Source organism: Phalangium opilio, unplaced genomic scaffold (genome assembly GCF_054372755.1).
Source record: "Phalangium opilio isolate 3A_F unplaced genomic scaffold, DU_Popi_V2 ptg000078l_1, whole genome shotgun sequence".
NCBI lineage: Eukaryota > Metazoa > Arthropoda > Arachnida > Opiliones > Phalangiidae > Phalangium > Phalangium opilio.
This window is the reverse complement of record NW_028324186.1, coordinates 77952-87125: the sequence shown is the minus strand read 5'-3', so window position 1 is coordinate 87125 and position 9174 is coordinate 77952. Positions and strand designations below refer to the sequence as shown.

The 9174-nt window shown below is 40.7% G+C and overlaps 1 long non-coding RNA gene across 2 annotated transcripts; it reads right to left on the bottom strand.

Annotated features, from left to right (window-relative positions):
- Positions 1-8032: 8032 nt before the first annotated feature.
- Positions 8033-8936, bottom strand: LOC149654929 (uncharacterized). 2 transcript variants are annotated; one of them, XR_016370338.1, is made up of 3 exons: positions 8755-8936; positions 8431-8627; positions 8033-8349 (listed from the first exon to the last, which is right to left on the bottom strand). It is a non-coding gene; the product is annotated as an uncharacterized LOC149654929 (long non-coding RNA). The 2 variants fall into 2 exon arrangements; XR_016370336.1 differs by having other exon boundaries at positions 8431-8680; positions 8755-8935.
- Between the last annotated feature and the right edge of the window lie 238 nt (positions 8937-9174).

The following is a 9174-nucleotide window of genomic DNA, read 5'->3' as shown; positions in this document are numbered from 1 at the left end:
GAGCCTCTGAATTAAAAGCCTGATATTCTACCATGCTGCTGCGGTGATTCGAAATCCTCACAGACATTTAATTAACTAATTCTTTCAAATAAATTCCCATTCAGCAGAAACCCGCCATTGGGCTGGAAATTTAAATATATTCTCCATAAAAAACCAAAAAGCGGTTTCGGTCGAATGGGATTCGGTCCAATGGGATAATACCGTATGAAATCCCAGATATTTCCAGCTCCCAACGACAGGTATGAAATCCCAGATATTTCCAGCTCCCAACGACAGGTATCAAATCCCAGATATTTCCAGCTCCCAACGACAGGTATCAAATCCCAGATATTCCTAGCCCCCAACGGCAAATTTCATACCCAGATATTAGCAGCCCCCAACGGCAGGGTTCAATTCTTAGATATTAGCAGCCCCCAACGGCAGGTGATCAAATCTTAGATATTAGAAACCCCCAACGGCACGTGATCAAATCCCAGATATTAGCAGCCCCCAACTTCAGGTTTCAAATCTAAGATATTAGCAGCCCCCAATGGCAGGTATAAAATCCCAGATATTTCAAGCTCCCAACGACAGGTATCAAATCCCAGATATTTCCAGCTCCCAACGACAGGTATCAAATCCCAGATATTTCCAGCTCCCAACGGCAAATTTCATACCCAGATATTAGCAGCCCCCAACGGCAGGTTTTAATTCTTAGATATTAGCAGCCCCCAACGGCAGGTGATCATATCTTAGATATTAGCAGCCCCCAACGGCAGGTTTTAATTCTTAGATATTAGCAGCCCCCAACGGCAGGTGATCATATCTTAGATATTAGAAGCCACCAACGGCAGGTGATCAAATCTCAGATGTTAGAAGCCACCAACGGCAGGTGATCAAATCCCAGATGTTAGAAGCCACCAACAGCTCGTGATCAAATCCCAGATATTAGAAGGCACCAACGGCAGGTGATCAAATCCCACATATTAGAAGCCACCAACGGCAGGGGATCAAATCCCAGATATTAGAAACCTCCAACGGCAGATGATCAAATCCCAGATTTTAAAAGCCCCCAACGGAAGGTATCAAATCCCAGATATTTCCAGCCCCCAACGGCAAGTTTCAAATCCCAGATATTCCTAGCCCCCAACGGCAAGTTTCAAATCCCAGATATTCCTAGCCCCCAACGACAAGCTTCATATCCAAGTTATTAGCAGCCCCCAACAGCAGGCTCCAAATCCCAATAATTAGAAGCCCCCAATGGTAGGTATCAAATCCCAGATATTTCCAGCTCCCAACGACAGGTATGAAATCCCAGATATTTCCAGCTCCCAACGACAGGTATGAAATCCCAGATATTTCCAGCTCCCAACGACAGGTATCAAATCCCAGATATTTCCAGCTCCCAACGACAGGTATCAAATCCCAGATATTTCCAGCTCCCAACGACAGGTATCAAATCCCAGATATTTCCAGCTCCCAACGACAGGTATGAAATCCCAGATATTTCCAGCTCCCAACGACAGGTATCAAATCCCAGATATTTCCAGCTCCCAACGACAGGTATCAAATCCCAGATATTTCCAGCTCCCAACGACAGGTATCAAATCCCAGATATTCCTAGCCCCCAACGGCAAATTTCATATCCAAGTTATTAGCTGCCCCCAAAAGCAGGCTCCAAATCCCCGATATTAGAAGCCCCCAACGGCAGGTATCAAATCCCAGATGTTTCCAGCTCCCAACGACAGGTATCAAATCTCAGATTTTCCTAGCCCCCAACGACAGGTATCAAATCTCAGATTTTCCTAGCCCCAACGGCAAATTTCATACCCAGATATTAGCAGCCCCTGATAGCAGGTTTCAATTCTTAGATATTAGCAGCCCCTGATAGCAGGTTTCAATTCTTAGATATTAGCAGCCCCCAACGGCAGGTGATCAAATCTCAGATATTAGTAGCCACCAACGGAAAGTGATCAAATCTCAGATATTAGTAGCCACCAACGGAAGGTGATCAAAACCTAGATATTAGAAGCCCAAAACAACGGGTGATCATATCCAAGAATTATTAAGCCCCCAACGGCAGGTATCAAATCCCAGATATTTCCAGCTCCCAACGGCGATATCGAATCCCAGATATTAGCAGCCCCCAACAGCAGGTATCAAATCCCAGATATTCACAGCCCCCAACGGCACGTTTCAAGTCTCAGATATTCACAGCCCCCAACGACAGGTTTCAAATCCCAAATATTCTTAGCCCCCAACGGCAAGTTTCAAATCCCAGCTAATAGAAGTCACCAACGGCAGGTGATCAAATCCCAGATATTTCCAGCAACCAACCGCAGGTGATCAAATTCCACATATTAGAAGCCACCAACTGCAGGTGATCAAATCCCAGATTTTTAAAGCCCCCAACGGAAGGTATCAAATCCCAGATATTTAGAGCAACCAACGGCAGGTATCAAATCCCAGATATTCCTAGCCCCCAACGGCACGTTTCAAGTCTCAGATATTCACAGCCCCCAACGACAGGTTTCAAATCCCAAATATTCTTAGCCCCCAACGGCAAGTTTCAAATCCCAGCTAATAGAAGTCACCAACGGCAGGTGATCAAATCCCAGATATTTCCAGCCACCAACGGCAGGTGATCAAATCCCTGATATTAGAAGCCACCAACTGCAGGTGATCAAATCCCAGATTTTTAAAGCCCCCAACGGAAGGTATCAAATCCCAGATATTTAGAGCAACCAACGGCAGGTATCAAATCCCAGATATTCCTAGCCCCCAACGACAAGTTTCATATCCAAGTTATTAGCAGCCCCTAACAGCAGGCTCCAAATCCCAGATATTAGAAGCCCCCAACGGCAGGTATCAAATCCCAGATATTTCCAGCTCCCAACGGCAGGTATCAAATCCCAGATATTTCCAGCTCCCAACGACACGTATCAAATTCCAGATATTCCTAGCCCTCAACGGCAAATTTCATACCCAGATATTAGCAGCCCCCAACGGCAGGTTTCAATTCTTAGATATTAGAATCCACCAACGGCAGGTGATCAAATCTTAGATATTAGAATCCACCAACGGCAGGTGATCAAATCTTAGATATTAGAATCCACCAACGGCAGGTGATCAAATCCCAGTTGTAAGAAGCCACCAACGGCAGGTGATCAAATCCCAGTTGTAAGAAGCCACCAACGGCAGGTGATCAAATCCCAGATGTTAGAAGCCACCAACGGCAGGTGATCAAATCCCAGATGTTAGAAGCCACCAACAGCTCGTGATCAAATCCCAGATATTAGAAGGCACTAACGGCAGGTGATCAAATCCCAGTTGTAAGAAGCCACCAACGGCAGGTGATCAAATCCCAGTTGTAAGAAGCCACCAACGGCAGGTGATCAAATCCCAGATGTTAGAAGCCACCAACGGCAGGTGATCAAATCCCAGATGTTAGAAGCCACCAACAGCTCGTGATCAAATCCCAGATATTAGAAGGCACTAACGGCAGGTGATCAAATCCCACATATTAGAAGCCACCAACGGCAGGTGATCAAATCCCAGATATTGGAAACCCCCAACGGCAGATGATCAAATCCCAGATTTTAAAAGCCCCCAACGGAAGGTATCAAATCCCAGATATTTCAAGCAACCAACGGCAGGTATCAAATCCCAGATATTTCCAGCTCCCAACGACACGTATCAAATCCCAGATATTCCTAGCCCTCAACAGCAAATTTCATACCCAGATATTAAAATCCCCCAACGGCAGGTTTCAATTCTTAGATATTAGCAGCACCCAACGGCAGGTGATCAAATCTTGGATATTAGAAGACACCAACGGCAGGTGATCAAATCTCAGATATTAGTAGCCACCAACGGCAGGTGATCAAATCCCAGATATTAGAAGCCCCCAACAACGGGTGATCATATCCAAGAATTATTAAGCCCCCAACGGCAGGTATCAAATCCCTGATATTTCCAGCTCCCAACGGAAGGTATCAAATCCCAGATATTTCCAGCCCCCAACGGAAGGTATCAAATCCCAGATATTTCCAGCCCCCAACGGAAGGTATCAAATCCCAGATATTTCCAGCCCCCAACGGAAGGTATCAAATCCCAGATATTTACAGCCCCCAACGGCAAGTTTCAAATCCCAGATATTCCTATACCCCTACGGAAAGATTCATATCCAAGATATTAGCATCCCCCAACGGCACGTGATCAAATCCCAGATATTAGCAGCCCCCAACGGCAGGTGATCAAATCCCAGATTTTAGAAGCCCCAAGGGCAGGTATCAAGTTTCAGCTATTCACAGCCCCCAACGACAGGTTTCTAATCCCAGATATTCCTAGCCCCCAACGGCAGGAATCAAATCCCAGATGTTCACAGCCTCAAACGGCAGGTTTCAAATCCCAGATATAAGAAGCCACCAAGCGCAGGTGTTAAAACCCGAGATTTTAGAAGCCCCAATGGCAGGTATCAAATCCCAGATATTAGAAGCCACCAACCGCAGGCGATCAAATCCCAGATATTAGAAGCCACCAACCGCAGGCGATCAAATCCCAGATATTAGAAGCCACCAACGGCAGGTGATAAAATCCTAGATATTAGAAGTCACCAACGACAGGTGATCAAATCCCAGATATTAGAAGCCCCCAACGGCAGAATTCAAACCCCAGATATTAGAAGCCATCAACGACAGGTTTCTTTTCCCAGATATTTGTAGCCCCAACGGTTCGTTTCAAATCCCAGATATTAGCAGCCCCCATGGCACGTTTCAAATCCCAGATACTAGCAGCCCCAAAGGCACTTTTTCAAATCCCAGATACTAGCAGCCCCCAACGGAACGTTTCAAATCCCAGATATTCACAGCCCCCAACGACAGGTTTCAAATGATTTGCTCATCATTAGTAATTGGTGGAACAGTCTTTTGTTTCAGGACACAGGATTTCTTAGATTTATTACCCAGAAGACTAGCATCATTCTCTTTAGGTTCTTCTAAAATTGTATCTAGTCGTGAATTTGAAGTTCATCTACCTATTTAGTCTGTACTAAGCCTTGACAGCGTCTCACCATGCGTCGCTTGTAGGCCTATACAAAATGTTTCATCTTTTCCAACACCTCAATTCATTTGTAGATATTAAACGTTAAATTGGGTATGGTTTCCAACCAGAAAAGCTAAAGGCTGGGGTTTATATGCTATTTTATACTATATTTGGTTCTCTACCTCTCTTAATGGGATTGTTATGAATAGGGAGGGATTTAGGTACTATAATTTTTTTTTATTATAGCCTGAGAAGTCTAGGGAGTTCTGCTTATTTATTTTTTTTTATTTATTTAAGCCTTCCCCGTTCAGAATATCGTGGGAATTGAGCATGCAAATATACGTTATATTTGAGAGATAAGCATTTGGTGTTGGAAAAGATGAAACATTTTGTATAGGCCTACCCTATATGTATAATTTATATAAGTGGGCGAGCGGTACACCTATTTAAGCCAATGGTGTTCAAAACATAACTCTATTTTCACATTATTTGAACACCTTTTATTTGGGCCTTGCGAAGGTGTTATTTTATATCGTTTAGGAATCATTTGTGCGCCTTTTCATGAATGAGACTTTTTCAACCCTACACCGTTTATTTAAGCGAATGGTGTTTAAAAAATATCGCATTAATTCTATGCCATTAGACCACCTTTTAATGGGGTATTCGATGGGTTTTTTTATATATAATTAAGGTATCATTTGCGCACCTTTAAAGAATTTTGTTTTATAAACACATTTCTACACCATTCGTTTAAGCTAATGGTGTTTTTAAAATATCGAACTAATTTGGTACTATTTCAGCACCTTGTTAAGGTGTACAAATAGTGCACATTGTTTTAGGCAACACAATTTTTTACAGTGCAGGACTTTCTATAGAACCCTAAAATCGATCCATATTTGAATCCTCGATCGATTCCGAGGTATGCACTAACCGTAATATTTAGTCCGCCTTTCCTTTACCCTTAGATCGTCGAAACTAAAAACAAGCCCCATTTTCCCTTTTTCAGAAAAATTATAAACCCTGTAGTCAATGTTGTATGTACAATCGCTATGGAGAATTTATAATTCACACTCTTTTATACTAATTACTTTAAGCACACTGAAAACGTTCTCTCTATCAGAAGGGAAATTTGAGAACTCGTCGTTCTGTCTCGACACCAGACTCCCGTAATACGTCAGGGAAAGCACCGATGATTAGGCAGATAATTGTCGTACAATTAATTCGGTCTCACCCCGTACTCTGAAACGCCAACAATCCAATCCCCTCGTCGATTTGAGTAGGGACCCTCCGTACTACCTTTGACGGCCTCTGCCGTGCTATGAAACCCAAAATTTGAAAACAATCCCTATTTCCCCTTATCCAGAACTCTTATATACTATTGATACAAAATTTGCATTTTCAAATCTTGAATGTTATTAAGTTATTCCAGTTCTTGAAGATTAAATTGTACCAAAGTCTAAATTATATAAATAAAAACTACCATCATTATTTTGCCAAATCAATATAAAGTTAGAAGTACACATTCGTTACCTACAGATGTCAGAAATTCCCAGGTTCTACCTTTACGATAATTGCAGAAAAGCGACGAAGCATTAGGCTGTTTCCATCCTTAGAAGAAATAAAATTAGTTTAGAAAATCCGTTCTTATCTATATTTATCTCTACTCCTTCTAGCGTTGTAATAGCCTTTAGTTACTATACAAAAAGTTATAAACCTCATTGATCATATTGTCTGGTTGCAAGTAAACATATGACATGAGTTTACTTCTACATTGAGCGTAGCCACATTTCTCCAAATAGCATATCTTGATATATAATCCAGCAGACGCTTTTTAATGTTCGGAAAGAGAATGGTTAAGGACAAACGCAGTTAGCAGGTTGTTAATGACGGATTACCCAAATTTGGAATATTTTTTATGAAGAAATACACGATTCCTGCCTTCAAAAGCAAGTACAATTCTTACAGTTCTCTTCGATAATTATAACTTTACTTCCAGGCTTGTTTATTTTTCTCTTTCCCTAATGGATTAAAATTCCCTAATTTTGCATAAGCTTAAATTTTCACACAGGATGGGTTCATAACTATTTGTTACATAATAGACCTTTTCGATATAAAATAAAACGTAGGCAACCCTCAGTATCGGGGCGTAATAGAGGGTTGATACATGGCCATCTGTCTATGCGCACTCCCATGATACAAAATGACTACAGCGAAGGCACCAAAAAGCGAGATGAAAGGAAAAGTCTTACCCCTTTGTATTTCCCTCTTGGTTACATAGAACCATGACTTGATTTTGCACAATTCTTCACTCACACAGAAGCTAGTCAAGCCTTGGGTACTGAGTACTTTCCAAAAGACACACTTTGCATGGCTGTTATTTGAGTTACATAACAAAAACAATGAGGATTTATTTTTATTGATATTAGAACTTAGTCAGTCAGAGAGTTCTTGTTTCAATATAGAAAGAACGGACAACAACTTCCGTTTTAACAACGCTTTTACCATAAGTTCATAAGATATTTTCCATGAGTTTGTCACTGGTTATTGAGAGCTTGTTATGAAGTGACGTAGGTCGTAGATTCTCGTAAAGCGACGCATGGTGAGACGATGTCAAGGCTTAGTACAGACTAAATAGGTAGATGAACTTCAAAACTAGGTGTAGTCAATTATCGCGTCGTTCTCGAACTAGCTCTCAGTAAGTCTCTACCATTAAGAAATATAGGAATCTAATAAACATATGCTTTTACTTATGAAAAACGAGAAATCTATCAGCGACTCTTTACAGACTTTAAAGGTTTCGTTTAGTGGAAGCTAGGATTTCCTGGTAACTCCAATAATGGCACTGAACGAACTGGAATTTATGGGAAATAATCGATATTTTAAATACAGGTACAAATTGCATTTTAAAATCATTAGTGTCATTGCCCATTTGAAATTTTATCTAAATTATAGGTACACCCAAGAGACTCACACTTGAAACATTAACATTAAAAATATGGCACAAGCAAAATGGTTTCAATCCACTTTTTTAATCTACAGAGTTTTTGAAAAACTATATGTTAAAGGGAGGGTAAGCGCGTTATGTAGGGGTGGAGCCTCTAGTAAGCTTCTCTCTTGCATTTTGATGGAAGATAAAATTCAGAGAGAAGCTTACTATTTTTGACTTGTATATGGATTTAAAAAACAAGTAATTTGATCTAAACAGATCCATGATAATTATGATGTGGAACTCATAATTTTTCCAAAGACCTATTCGCTTTTAAGAATTTAAGAGAAAAAATATCATACTTTTACTGCGCATCTCCTCGTCATCACTAGACATATCATCTGGTAACAATTTAAGAGTTAATTTATTAGAAATTGAGACTATATAGGGAAGTCTACTCTTGTGTGTTAGAAGAAACTTACCGTAATTTACTCTCACTAACCCACCATCTCTCATCATCCCTTGGGGCTCATGATCTCTTATGCCTTTGACTATCTCTTGAGGTTCATTATCACTAATCATCGTTTTACGTTCATCACTAATCATCGTCAATATAACTTATCAAAAATGTCTCGTTCATTTATAATGAATACGTTTCTAAAGGATATCCACCACTTTTCTAAAGGTAAAAACTACTTTTATGTCGTTTTAGAGATTCTAAAAATTCAAACTCTGAAAACAAGGGCCAAGGCTTAGCGAGTAGCAGTACTTTAGAAGCTTCAAAAACGTGATAAAGTTGTTCTTACCATTAGAAAATTGCTGAATATCCTTTAGAAACCTATTTGGAGCAAGATTTAATCGGATTTCATGAATTAATTCCAATAATAACGCTGAAATTGAGTCGAGTTGAGTTTATCGAGCGTTGTAGCGGGCTAAACCTTGACCAGAGAAACGAGCATGGCCATGGAGGAAGGATACGAGCTATGGGCTCTATAGTAGAGCCTGGAGGGGCCAACTAATAGGCGCGCGAGAAGCCAAAAAGGGTCATGGTAACTAAAGTTTTAATAAAAATTCAAAACAATGTCAAGAACAACAAATCGAAACATGTGGTTAATAATTGATTGCATCGCTCCTAACTCCAAAAATAATAAAGGAAATGCTAGAGATTTGTCTTTTTTCCGATTTCCCAAAAATACCTGTTTTTTCACACGTTATAGAGCCATAAT